Below are 14,374 nucleotides of genomic sequence, written 5' to 3'. Positions count from 1 at the left end.
TGCTCCTTCCATGTGACAGGGGCCGACCAATGGCACCAGTAGCCCCTGTAATATAGTAAGGTCAGCTATCGGTGCCATTTTGAATACCGGCAGCCGATGGCGTGAGTGCAGGAGATGGCTCCCAGACCCCGCGCTGGACCACCAGGGAGTTTTGGTAAGTCTTGGGTGGGTCAGGAGGGTGGGGGACTGTAATTAAATTTTAGCTGGGAAACAAGAATGAACACATTAACGTATCGGGGGCCCCTCTTGCCGAATGCAACGTATCTGCCCCCCGATGAATACGAATACCGAATGCAACATATGCGGTCCTTCTGCACATCCCTAGGAAACAGGATGCTGGGCTTGATGGACCCTTGGTCTGACCCAGTATGGCATGTTCTTTTGTTCTTATGAGATGGATGTAGGCAATGTTGAGGCCAACATTGTGTTTCAGCACAGGGAAATGTAATATAGGTATTAAAAAAATAATTAAATAATAATAGAATAATAAAAATAAATAGTTACCTGGGACTGAAGCAAGAGCAGGACAAGCAAAAGCAGTGTTGCAGGGGTAGCAAGATTTTTTTTTTTAAAGAATTTGAGCTGTCATTGAGCTTTCCTTTTTGTAACAGCTGCTGCACTTGTAAAGAAGAGGATAGAAAAGGGAGAGAGGTGCTGTTTGGGGCATGTTTGTTTTGTTTATTTGCTGCTCCGATGTCTGAGACTGTTGGGAAAGCCAGCAGGGTGATATCTGCTTTAATGCAGATGTAAACACGTTTTGTTTTGTTTGTTTGCTTAGGTTAAACGCCCTCTAGCAGGAGAGGGGTCCTGTCCTGCCTGAAGCAAAACACTCCTTGCTCTGATGCTGACTGCAGAGAGTGGGTAAGTCCTTGATTTTTGTTTGAGGCTGACCGCAGCTGCCACCTTGTTTATTTATTTATTTACAAAAAAAAAAAAAGGGGGGGGGGGGATTAACAGTGGGGTTATAAAAGGCCTTGACGGAGAAATAAAATGTCTAGGCCTCTGTGCTGATGTCCGAGAGGGGGAGCTATAGAAAAATTCTGTAGCCGTAACCAGGGCTAACATGCGTTTGGCTTCCCTGGTTAGAAGTGAAATGGTCAGTGATAGCTGAAGGATAGTTTAGAATTTCAGGAGATCTGAGGCATCAGTTGAGAGGTGTAAAAGCACAGACTCAGTGCTCTGTCCCCAAAGGCCTCATATGTGAAAAAAATAATATTAAAAAAAACCCAAAACAGCGGATTACACATTTTTAATATGAATGAAGGTAAGAAAACAGAGTGAGTTAGTTTAAAGTAATACTAAACGCTGTCCCGCGTAACTAATGACAGCATAGCCTTAAGAAGCGTGCATGGAAAATTGAATTTTCATTTATTTCATTTGTTAAAATTTATTAATCGCCTAACACTTAACAAGGCCTAGGCGATATACAAGGGTACATACATAATAAAAACAAAATAAAATACAGACAACAGATTTCAGCTTCACAGAAACCAAGCCGCAAAATACCAAATATTAATGGTACATTTACTATTTTAGACATAAGAGCATATTCCAAAAATTGAATATTCAATTAATAAATCATCATATATCTTTTAATGAGCAGATTAAGAACATTCATGCAGCCTCATTTATCATTGAACGCACGATGAAGCAGATATTCCTTAAATGCCGTTTTAAATTTTTTAACATCTTCTAAAGATCTGAGGTCAAAAGGAAGAAGGTTCCATTGAATGGGTGCCGCAATGGAGAAAAAAGTCTCCCTAGTACAGGATAAACGGGCATGGCAAATTGAGGGAATCTCTAGCAAATTAAATTGTGAAGATCTCAAACATCTAACTGGATTATAAATCTGTAACAGTACATTAAACCAAAAGGTAGAATTTGACGCACGAAGCTTGTACACTAACATGCCTATTTTGAACACTATACGTTCATTCACTGGTAACCAGTTAAGTCTACATAGGGTTGGCGAGATCTTTTCAAAGCGCTTTGTGTGAGAAACCAGCCTGGCAGCTGAGTTTAGCAAAAGTTGTACTGATTGAATTAAACACTTCAGTAAACCAATATATAACCCATTACAGTAGTCAATGTGCGGAAAAATAATGGCACGAACAACCATCAAAAACTCTTTGTCATACAACAAATGACGAAGGCCTCTTAACAGCCGAAGTTTAAAGAAGCCTGTTTTAATCAGCAATTTTATTTGAGGTTTGAAAGATAAGAAAGAGTCAATCATGATGCCTAGACTCTTGATAGGTTTAGTAAGAGAAAATGAAAAATTGTCTATTGAGATAGTGTCCTGTAAAGGTTCGGAATGAGGTCGATGAATTAACAACATTGTGGTCTTACCAGTATTTAGCAACAACTTATTGTGTCCATGCCTAAGACTCTGCCAGAACCTGCTCCGCTTCAGGGTGGTCCACGACCAGCCACAGACGGCTGTGTAGGGCGTGAACCGGTGCAGGCCTCTACTGAATCTTCGTCATGTTCCAGTCTCAAGTTCCACTTGTTTGCCTGGTGTCTGCTTCACGTTCAGCATAGTCCGCGACCAGCCAGCCATGGGTGGCTGCGTAGGGTGCGCTGCGATTCAGTTCTCCCCCACTACTTTCGCCTGACTCCTGAATCCTTGCCTGAAACCTCTGAGTAACCTGAATCCTTGTCCAAGTCTTCTGAGTAACCTGAGTCCTTGTCTTAGTCTCCTAAGTATCTAAGTCTTCATCTGAGTCTCCTGAGTATCCAAGTCTGAGTCTTCTGAGTATCCAAGTCTTTGTCTGAATCCTCCGAGTATCCTGAGTCTTCATCTGAGTCTTCTTGTTCCTGCCCTCAGCCTCCGTCTGGCCTCAAGAAGGATGACGTCATCCGAAGGGGACGCCCCCGAGGTTCCCGCTAAAACGTGGTTAAGACTGGCCCTTGCACACACACGTGCGCCTAGAGAGTCATAGAGAGTCAAGATGGTGGTCAGCGGCATCCAGGCCGACCCGGGAGGCCTGGGAGCTGTAGGCAGGTCATTGGCAGCTATCGGAGGCTGCCAATCTACCCGATGGAGTCAGGGAGGCAAAGAAGGAGGTGAGCAATAGTGGTCGCAGCTGTCTGCAACCGACGGGCGTAACACTTGCTCTCTACCCTACAGCTTTTGGGCCTTCTTGCTCCTTATCTTGCCTTGTGGCCTTTGGGCCTTCTTGCTCCTTTCTTGCCTTGTGATCTTTTGGCCTTCTTGTTCCTAGTGCCTTGATTTGTGGTCTTTTGCCTTCTTGCTTCTAGCCTTGTGGCCTATTTAGACCTCTCTCTTCTCCTAGGGGCTTTCGGGCCTGTTGCCTAGTAGCTTATGTGCCTCCAGCCTTGTTGCCTGCAGGCTATTGTAGAGCATCTAGTATGGAACTATTTATTTTGCACAGTGCCACGTAGAAGTAACTGAATAGCTAAGAAGGTTTCCCCAAATAAATGAAATATTAATTAGTTTAAACAAGTTCCCTTTACTTTTATTCCAGATTTCTTCACAAGAAATCAAGAAGCCACCAAAGGCAAATTTCCAAATAATTAAAAATGTATTTGTTGTTAATATGTAATTATTTAACTATTTAATGTAACCAATAGCAAAGAAACAATTATATATATATTTTTTCAGTAATAATGTTCTCTTATTCTCACATTTAAGACAACTGAAATCTTAAAGTATCAAACAAAGAAGGAACGGTTTCACAAATCTGGATTTGTCAGATAAATATTATGGATGAGAACTTTATAACATTTGCATGTATATGCATACAGTTATACTTTCTAGAATTGATTCTTGGTTTAACTTTATAATTTCAGGTATGCAAGAATGGATCACCACACCAAAAATATGACTTCAGGTAAGTATACATTTCTAATAGATATGTATATAATCTTTACACCATTAGATATTTATTTATTTATTTATTTATTTAGGGTTTTTATATACCGACATTCTCGATATAAAATATCGAATCAGGTCGGTTTCCATAGAACAAAACTGTCGCTGGTAAGGCGTTACATTAAACATTAAGTATTGAACATTAGATAGAGAGAGAGAGTGAGAGAGAGGGAGAGAGAAAACAATTCCAGAGGAATGGAAGAAAAATACACTAATGTAAATAGAATGGCAGTAGTTAAAACACAAATCTTTAACTTATACTTCAAAAGAATGAAAATAAATGAGTAACTATACTCTTAAGTTTGATTAATGTAACACAAACAGTACAACTTACATATATCCATGTGTTGAACAAAAATAAAATAATCTCTGCCTATACACATCTTATTTAATGAATAACAGTGCAATATTGTAAAGTAGAATGAATGCTTACATACTGGGAAATCAATTTTCTACAAGTGATATCACTTAGCATAATCCCTTTTTGGTCATTTTACAAAACATTACAGCAGTATATTCAACATTGTAAACTTGTAATGTTTTGTAAAATTATCTAAGAGGGATTATGCTAACTTGTTGAACATTGATTTCCCAGTATGCAAGCATTTATTCTACTTTACAATATTGCGCTGTGCTCACTACCTTGCCTTGTCTCTGTCCATTGCAGCCCCAGTCCTTGTTATGTGTCTATGCCAGTAACAAGTCTTACCCGTTCCAGCCTGTCCAAGCCTTGCTCCAGTCTGAACGATTTCAATTTTTTTTAGCTCCAATGTATCTGCTTCAGTACTGCAGGATATCCTAGAGAATGTCTATTGTGTCTGTCCTGACTGTCAAATTCAGAATACTGTAGTCCTTCCCACACATTCCCCATATCTCTATCTTGATTCTGCTCTGGGTAGAGCCAGAAAACCTCAGGGAAAAAAAAAAAAGTCAGTACAATCCCAATACGCAAGATGATTTACATCCTGTACCTGGCAGGACAAAACCTGCTCCAGCTGTGGCCCAAAAGAACATTCCTGATAGTTTGTTGTATTATGTCTGCCCTGTTTACCAGCTCCACAGTCCTCCAACCCTTGATAAATATGTGTGCTGCCACCTCATTAACCCAGCTAAATGGAGGTGCTACAAATGCCAGTTTGCTAGCCCTCACTGCTTACAGACCTGTTGCAACCGTGAGGCCTCTAAAATGCTCCCTACCCCACAGACACCAGAAATAGCTAATATGTAAAATATTCAGGGAAAACCTAGTCCAGAGGCAGTAAAATCATCAGCACCTTCAGGCATCCCTAACTAATACAGCAGATCTAAGTTGGCAGAGAAGTTTACCTACCTGTAATTCCAGCTCTGATCGGGGCCAATGCAATATAGTGAGCTCAGCCGAGCGCACTGTTTAACCCGCTGTTGGACGCGGGTTAAATAGGCGCTAATCCACCCCCTAATGCAATAGGGAGATTAGCGCCTATTTAACGCACGTCCAACGCGGAGTGAATGAGTTAGCGCTCATCACATGCAAATGCATGTGAACGAAGCTATTACTCATTCACTCCCAATACAAAAAAATCAATGTGCATCTCAGATGCACATTTATCGCTCAGATATTAACGCCTGCCTGGAGCAGGCGTTAGTAGCTGAGCGCACTGAAAAAAAGTACAGAAAAGCAGAAAAAACTGCTTTTCTGTACTTTTTTTAAAGTTAAAAAAAAAAGCCACTTTGAAGATCGACGCCGATATGCTCGGTGTCTGTTTTCAAAACTGCCCGGCTGCAGTAATGAAAACCGATGCCGATAAAGTCGGCGTCGCTTTTCATAACCGGCGGACTGCAGTTACGAAAATCGATGCTGAGTTTATCGGCATCGGTGTTCATAACCGGCAGCCAGCCGGTAACCGCGGGGTCGCGTTAGCAAGGAGGCGCTAAGGTCGTGCTAGCGACCCTAGCGCCTCCTTGCTAGCACGACTCCTCATTTGTTTATTGCATGGCGCCCCCTTGCGGGCGCCATGCGTGCGCTAAGAAAGCGGGCGCTGAAAAATCAGCCCGCTTTCTGCAAATTTTATTGCACCGACCCCATTGGCAGGAACCTTCAGTACTTCCAGGCACCTCTACAAATAATCACAAGGTTTTAAAATCAATTCCTGCAGAGGTACAAACTGCCAATCAGGCTCTGTGCACAGTCTTCCCAAGCAGAATAGCTAAGGTAACTGCAATCAGCCATGAAAACTTTGATTATTTATCTGGAGAAACCAAAACTGCTCTAAAGCCCAGCCAGGATAACCTGGGACTAATGAGTGTGACAAGTAAAACTGCTCCACTAACATTTAGTCCCAAAGAGCTAATTAGGATTGCCTCCAGGGCTCAGCAGCCTCCACCTAAAACTCTGAGACCCTTAATTACTGTTATTCTCTGCAATTAATTTCTTGCATGGTCCTCAGAATCATCTCCTTAACTGACTGAGAAATTCAAACTAGAGACTCCTGTTTTTGCATGTTTCAATTTTGTCTGCTGTACAGCTCATTGTACCCTGATTCTGATTACCATGTTGCCTCCTTACCTGCAGAGGACACCAGTGAGCTCTGTTCAGAGCTATCCAAGCCAGCTCCTCAATGGCTTCCTGACTCAGGCTGACTTGCAGCCTCGCTCCAGCCTTGCCAAGCTCCTCCTCACTGCTTGCACCATACCTAAGGTCCAGCCCTATGTAATCCACTCACCCTTGGCTCCTTAACTTAGCTGCTGTTTCTTGCTTTGCAAAACTCAGGGCCTTCTTGCTCCTTGTCTTGCCTTGGGACCTTTGGGCCTTCTTGTTCCTAGTGCTTGCTTTGTGGTCTCTTGCCTTATTGCTTCTAGGCTTGTGGTCTATCTAGGCCTCTCCCTCTCCTAGGGACCTTCAGGCCTATTGCCTAGTAGCCTACAGGCTTCCAGTCTTGTTGCCTTCTGCCTTATATGTTCTCTGTTCTGTGTTACCTTTGTCCGTCTTGTCTGGGTTCCTGCCCTTATCTGCCTTGTTGGTCTTGTCCTTTTCTTATCTTGTCAAACTCTGTTCAGTCCTGCCGGTTCCAATATCCAGTCCAGCTCCATGTCCTGTTCTTGCCCAGTACCCTGCCTTGCTTGTATTGTTCCTTGGCTGTGCTCACTACCTTGCCTCTCTGTTCGTTGCAGCCCAAGTCCTTGTTATGAGTCTATGCCAGTACCAAGCCTTACCCGTTCCAGCCTGTCCAAGCCTTGCTCCAACCTGTCCAGCCTTGCTCCAGTCTGACCAGTCTCTCTAGACCTGGTCCCACCTGCATAGTCTCACAATGATGTACTGTCACTGCAGTCAAGTCCTACTGGCTTCCAGAACCCAACGGCTCAACCTGTAGGGGAGGTGGGCTAACTAGGCAGAAGACCAGCCCATGTCTATTCTTGAAGTCCTGTACTGCTCCTCGGAAGGTGTACCCTGAGTCCAGCTAAGCAACTCATGACACTGCGATAGAAGGGAATAAGTTTCACAGCTCTACAATTTTGCTCCAGAGTCTTCTGTAGATGTTATAGAGATGGAGTTTTCTGCAGTTCTCCACCACTTGTTCCCTTCTCTGCTGGGAGAGAAATACCAATGGCAAGCTTAAGACTTCACTCTTTTCTTAACAAAGAAGACTTATCTCTGATGCCTACTGGCAGAACCTAGTCACACTTTTCTTACTACCTAGAATATTCTCTGTGTTAGGGAATTCTTTTTACTTTAGACCAAGGGATATTACTCCATAATAGGGACAAAAGGTAAAGAATTGAAAAACTTACCAGTATTATCACATTTCAATCTCTGATGGGCAAATGATATACTCGCAATTCATAATTTGGTAGGAATTGTTAAATACCTTAGGAAGAAAAACTTTACCATACCGCCCAACACAATTCTATCTCTGGGAACATTTTTTCCAGAGGTCAATGTCAGATTAATTTTATGATACAAATCTGTGTGGTTAAGGCTAAGTTAAGTTGAATATCTGTTGCACATTTTTCAACTTGCATTACATTCATGACACTACTGGCAAAGCAAAATAAGACTTGGTTAACAGCACCAATGGTCTGAGCTTAGATTCCTGGTGCCATCTGTAATATTACAATTTATTTCATTTCACTCCGCAGAAAAGGGTTAGCCAAGTCATCAAGATTAGATCTTAAATGGGAATGTTCCAAGTTTCATAGCTGAGTTAAGAGAAATAATATATTGCGATGTTTATTGAATGTTTAGCTTAAAGAAAGTGATACTGGATTTCTATGATGTTTGGAATTCTAGAATTCATCTGCACGCTTTCACTATGACAGTTTCGGTGAAATGTACTACGAGATTTCCTTGTCTTGCTAACATTGGAAATGTTTAAATGGTTTCTATTAGATCTTTTAGGGTTCCCCAGGATTTTGTTCTGTTGTGAGACCTAGAAAGTTTTATGGATACAAATACTGAAGTACTGTAGATGCTTGACCAAATATAGTGTGTTTTAAAAAATGTGCATGTATGCACACATGTCTTAAAGTAAATACAGCATTCAGTATACATTTTTATCTTTATTAACTTTGTAACTTATGGTCATTTTGTGAGTGCACTTGACACCAGGGAAGGGAGCAGTTTAGCATGTCCTTTGCACCAGCCAGTAGGCCAGCCTTCACCCTCTGCATGCATGAAATCCTTCACGGCATGGGCGGAGGGCCAGTCCTAGGCACAGCTGACCAAATCCGGCCTGGAAGGGGAGGGGCTTGGGTGGCCTGGACCAATTCAAAAGCGGGGAAGCTAAGCCATTGGGAATTCTGCCCAGGAGGTGCATCCTGCTGCCTTCCTACCTCCTGGAAATAAAAGGGGGAAGGTGAGAGGATTCTGTCACAACAAGTAGAGGCAAAGAAACTCAGAGCCCTCCCCACGTTCTGGCCCAAAGAAATCTTTGTGATTGATTCAGGCAGCTGCATATCTTCTTTGTCTTGTGTGATACCAATAGGGGTGGCTCAAGGCAATCTGCTGCCTGAGGCAAGGGATGAGTTGGCGTCTCCCCCAAGGCACGGCACAGGTCAAATCATTAAGAGGGTCATGGAGGTCCCATTGGAGTCTGGCCCTTTCGATAATTTTAAATGCTGCAGAAGGGGGGAAAAGAGGGGTGAGAATTCCCAAAGGAGAGGCAGTATGTTAGTGATGATATTTCTAGGAAGCTGGCAGCTCCTGCCGCGCTCCCAGGAACCCTGCCACCTGCCTCCCACATTTCCCCAGTATTTGCCTCCTGGAGAAGGGGGAAACGGGTGAATGATGGGGGTCTTTGCGTGGTGCACTCTCTCCAGGTCAGTGCACTAGGCAAACTTTACAGCCTCGTGTTCCCTCCTTCCCAGCCCTCACTGCACACAAGTAAAAACTGTGCATTTGTAATAACCGATTTTACAAGAGAAGGTCATTCATAGTCTTCTGGGGTAAAAATCACCGCAACATTTAGATTATTTTTACATGCACCGCACTGGTTCCAAACAGAAAACCCTGCAAAAACAACACTTGGAACCCATATGGTATTAGGAGGACTATTGTAAAGTGCATTTGATATGGGCTTAGCCCTGAGAAAGCCATGAGTAAACTGAATTACAGTGATAATATAGTAAACCTCCCATACCAAAACAGTACTAATGTCAGCACTCAAACACTAACAACCCTATCTATGAAAATGCAATACTGCAAATATTATCCCAGGTCCTAAAACACTAATATACCACCTATTAGGGAAAACAGAATAAACCAGGCTGCTATAGATCCCTACACAAAGTACATGCCAGCAGAATACCTCACCTCGATCACACATGACCGACACCATATGCAGAATAAAATATAAACAGAAATGTGCAGACAAAACCTGAATGAAACCACAGGAAGCCCGCTGTATGCAGTGTATCACTAGAAAACCAGAAACACCATCATTCTTCATAAAATAATAATAGAATCAAGAAATATAACACATTAATCATAATAGTAAAACTATACAAATAGAATAAATATTTCAAAACAGCTGATGAACAGATAATTCAAAAATTAAATTACATTTTTTTTAAATGTACTCAAAAACCAATAAAATATTTCAAAACAGACAGATCAAATTACCCTGAACAATTAAATCTAAGAAGAATAAAAAAGAATTCCCCACGCTCCATACCTGATATCTTTTGATTTCCAGTCACCCTGAAACTATCGTGGATTAGGGGGAGGGACCACACAAACTTTATCTCCTCTCTCACACATACATATATTCACAGGCACTCATGCACAGCACACACACATACATACACACGGGTCCTCTCACACACCACACTGACACGTACACACAATCTATCTTGCACACTGTATATACTCACACATGCATGCAGGCTCTTATGCATACCTATACCACATATACATGCATACAGGCTGTCTCTTCCTCACCCACACACAGACTCTACCTCTCACACACACGTACACACAGGCTCTCTCACACACCCACACCACACAAACATGCACAAAGGCACCCTTGTGCACACACACTGATGTGCACACACACAGGTTCTCACTCTCACGCATGCACATACACAGACACACACAAGGTCTCATTCTCTGGCACATACACATACACATGCACACAGACTCACTCTCTCACTTGCATACATGCACACATATTCATACTCTCAGGGCCTCCCCATCTCTTAAAGCCACGACGGAAAGGGGTCTGCCACGGACCTACCAGGCCTCTCTTCAGGTTGTGGCAGGATAGATGATGCTAGTGGTGCCCAATGCAACCACCCAGCACTTACTACCCAAAGGCTTACTGCTCACACTCACCCCCTCCCCCAGTCCAGTCTCTTTCTCCCTCACCAGTCACTGTCACTCCCTCCCTCAGACCAGTCTCTCTCTTTTACCAGTCATTGTCACCCCTCCCCCTAGACCAGTGTCTCCGTCTTTCACCAGTCACGGAAACCCATTTCACCAGACCTGTTGCTCTCTCTCACCAGTCACTGTCACTCCTCTCCCCAGACCACTCTTTCACCAGTCACTGTTTCCCCCTCCCTCAGACCAGTTTTCTCTCACCAGTCACTGTCACTCCTCTTCCCAGACCAATCTCCCTCTCTCTTCAGTCACTGTCATCAGTGCTACAGAATTTTTTCTTTCTCTTTCACTCTAATTATATTTATCTCTCTGTTCAGCCACTGTCACCCCCTCCTCCCTAGACCAATGTCTCTCTCTTCAGGTCACTTTTACCCTCTCCTGCCCAGACCACTGCCTCTCTCTCTCTCTCTCTCTCTCTCCAGGAGCAGGGAGGAGCCAGTGTGCTGCATAGCGACATTCAGACAGAGGAGATCAGGCGTCACTGCACTTGTAATGCTGCTACTGAAGAGCAGGGCCTGCCAGCACCGGGCTCAGTGTCGTCCACCAGGTCTCCTGCTGAGCTCCGTTCCAGTCACCCCCAGCCTCCGGTCTGTGTGTGCTGCCTACAGTGCTGTGGCTGCCTTGGATCTCCCGTCCCATTGTACCCCAAGGTCCCTCCTCCCTCCCTGAGACCACCTTGACTCTTCCTTCTTCTGACCCCCCACCTAGCTGCCTCCCCTCCTGTGAGCCCCCCCCCCCCCCCCGAGTAACATGGGGGGACAAGGGAATCAGTCTTAAGCAATGAAATGCGGCCTCCGGCAATTTTAAACTTCAACAATACTTTACTTAATTTTACTTTAAGATCCCATGGGGGCAGGCATTTAAGCCACAGAACAGGTAGCATAGCACGGGCGGCAAGCTGAGTAGTGCGGGACCAGTCTATAACTTTGCTTCTGCCCTGCTCCTTAGTCAGCAAAGCTCTATGGCATGAGGCAGAACAAACTGATGAGCTTGCCTGCTCATGCTGAGGTTGGGAAGCTGCACCTCTGTCGTTTTCTGATGCATGCGCACTGTTAACTGGCTCATATGAGACAGACGCTGCATGGGCATTTTAGGGGGGCATAATTTGCCACCTCAAAATTTTGCTGCCTGAGGCGGCCGCCTTACCCTACCTCATTATAGAACCGCCCCTGGATAACCCATAATCATGGAGCTGATAAGCAGGGCCCAATTTAGGCATGGGTAAAATGAGCATGTGCCTAGGGTACCAAATTCTGCAGGTGCCCAAAAACTATAACTTCTCAGGCTGCTCCCTGGTTTCTAGGGGCAAGGCCCCCATTCCATCTTCTGCCTATGGACACTATAATCTTAAATCCGGCCTTGCCGATATGCCAACTAAAAGATAAAGTCTAAGTAATTTCTACATGATCTACAAACCACAGTCCATAGTATCGGCTACGAGAAATGTTTCTCAACCAGGCTGCAAAGAAACAGACACTAGTGAATGGACCTTGGGCAAGTTATTTCACTCTCCAATTCATTGCCTCAGGTACATTGTAAGCCCTCTGGGGACACAGAAAATACTTACTGTACCTGATTGTAACTCATCTTCAGCTATCAATACAAAGGCATGTGCTAAATCTACCATAAATAAAATATAATAATTAAAGGACATAACTAGGGGTACAAATGTCTATGTAAAGTTAGATTTGATTTGGGGTCAAATTCACTAAGGTTTTTCCCCCATAGTCAATGAATGGGAAAAAAAGACTTAGTGACTCAGCCACTTAATGTGTTATGTATGATTAAGATGTTAGTAGTAAATAGTAAGCTGTGACCTAATGTTTCTATTTAATTCCTACTTCCTGGTGTTTATATGTTCTGTCTAGGGTGCGAGGAGAAGAAAAGTTGGGAAGGTGGAGAAGGGTCAAGGGGTTGGGTGAGTGTAGGAAATGAGAGTGGGGATGGGATGAGTCAAGCCAGGAGCAAGCTAGCTAATAGTACTCATGTTATGTTGCATGTATTTTCTAAATCTTGGATATACAGAACAAGATGTGTGGCACTCATTTTCCCTCATATGTAATGCATTGTTACATCCTGTAACATCATTGCCATATTATACGTTACAAAACAGAATATATAAAACAAGCTGCTCAGGTTTTAGGAATGGGGGTTAGATAAATTGTTTATTTGCTGGATTTAAAAATCCCTCTTTAGGAGTGAATGGTTTTGTCTTTGTGCTTCTGAATAGCTATTGAAAGACTGCATGTAAAGAAAGAAAGGAGGAAGACATGTCAAGAAACTGTAAGATACAGTAGAGTAAAGTGATTCTTAAGGGCACAGCGGGAACATCCTCGATGCATATGTTCCTTGCTCTAAAGGTGTAAGAAGCTGCAATTTATATATTTTGATTCTCCTTAATTTATATGCCGACACAGGTACCCAATTAAAAAAACAGCTGACCTCAAGTCCACAATTTCTTTTGGATCCAAGAACTCAATCTGAGGAAAGAATTGTATTAAACAATTCAAAAGGAAACAAAAACTGTTATACAAGGTACAATCACTTTCAGTAGCGAACCTATGCCGTACCCATCACTCACTTGGCTGAAATTGGAGAGGAGCTAGCAACTGGAGGGGTTTTATCTACAAGAAAAGCAGATAACTGATTTGGTTAGTAGAAGGTATATAAGAGGCCTTGAGTACAGAGAGAGATTGTCCGATATTGTTTTGTATTTTCCTTTGTATCTTTTGTATTTGTATCTCTGATTTCAAATCAAGATGTGGAATTTCTTGAAAATATCTTGTTAAATTCAATAAATAATAATAATTAAAAAAACAGCTGAAACTTGAATATTTTTTATAAGCTTTTCCAGTTTGATTTTATCAGATAACTCATCTTGTTTTCTGATGGTAAAATGTGAGGTCACTAGCGTGAGAAAACTGGGGTTAAAGATATTATTTTTATGACTGAGTTTAAGATGGGTAATTTTATTTATTGTTTTGACCTGGATGTTTATATTGCTGTAATTTGCTTTGTGTGTAATTTAAGGTAAGGCAATTAAAAAAATCAGAATTGATGATGATGATGATGATGATGATCATAATGATGACAAAGAGGCAAAGGAGGAGGCTCACCATACAACGTACCCTGAATACTGCAACACAAGATCCTGATACAGGAGTAGAATCCTTGAGGGATGTGCATTCACTCTATTTGCCTTTGGCCGTTTGTGCACATACATTTTTTAAGCACAGAACATTCAATTTTATTACGTGACTTTTTAAAGAGGTTTTCCATGTAAAAATAGCATATACGCACACAAGTAGCAGTGATCACTCATATATGCCATTGTATAAGCCTTGAGAATGCATACATATTTGCAATGTGACATGTGCATTTTATCAGTGGTCTAAGGACAGTCTAGGGGCAAGGCTCAGAAGTATCTGCTCATGTTGCCATTTTATATGAGGTCTATGTTTAGGTGTTACCAAACTTATTCATACATTTTTACACCTGCTAATGAACTCGCATAATGGAAAATCGGACTTGTCTGCAGTTTTTGGGTGGGAGGTCTGGGTGCACATCTGTGCTTCATATAACAGTACCTGACTATGAACTCTTTAGCTCTTTTGCCATTTTGCTTG

General features: G+C 42.6%; 1 long non-coding RNA gene across 1 annotated transcript in view; it reads left to right on the top strand.

Annotated features, from left to right (window-relative positions):
- LOC115086178 overlaps positions 1–13,442 on the top strand; it is a 71,374-nt gene extending 57,932 nt beyond the window's left edge. The window contains exons 4-6 of the long non-coding RNA XR_003855129.1: positions 779–861; positions 3,814–3,854; positions 13,166–13,442. This is a non-coding gene — a long non-coding RNA (uncharacterized LOC115086178). The remainder of the gene's footprint in view (positions 1–778; positions 862–3,813; positions 3,855–13,165) is intronic.
- Positions 13,443–14,374: the final 932 nt, after the last annotated feature.

This window comes from Rhinatrema bivittatum, chromosome 2 (genome assembly GCF_901001135.1).
Source record: "Rhinatrema bivittatum chromosome 2, aRhiBiv1.1, whole genome shotgun sequence".
NCBI classification, from domain to species: Eukaryota; Metazoa; Chordata; class Amphibia; order Gymnophiona; family Rhinatrematidae; genus Rhinatrema; species Rhinatrema bivittatum.
Note: the sequence above shows the minus strand (reverse complement) of the source record. Positions and strands in the feature narration are given on the sequence as shown.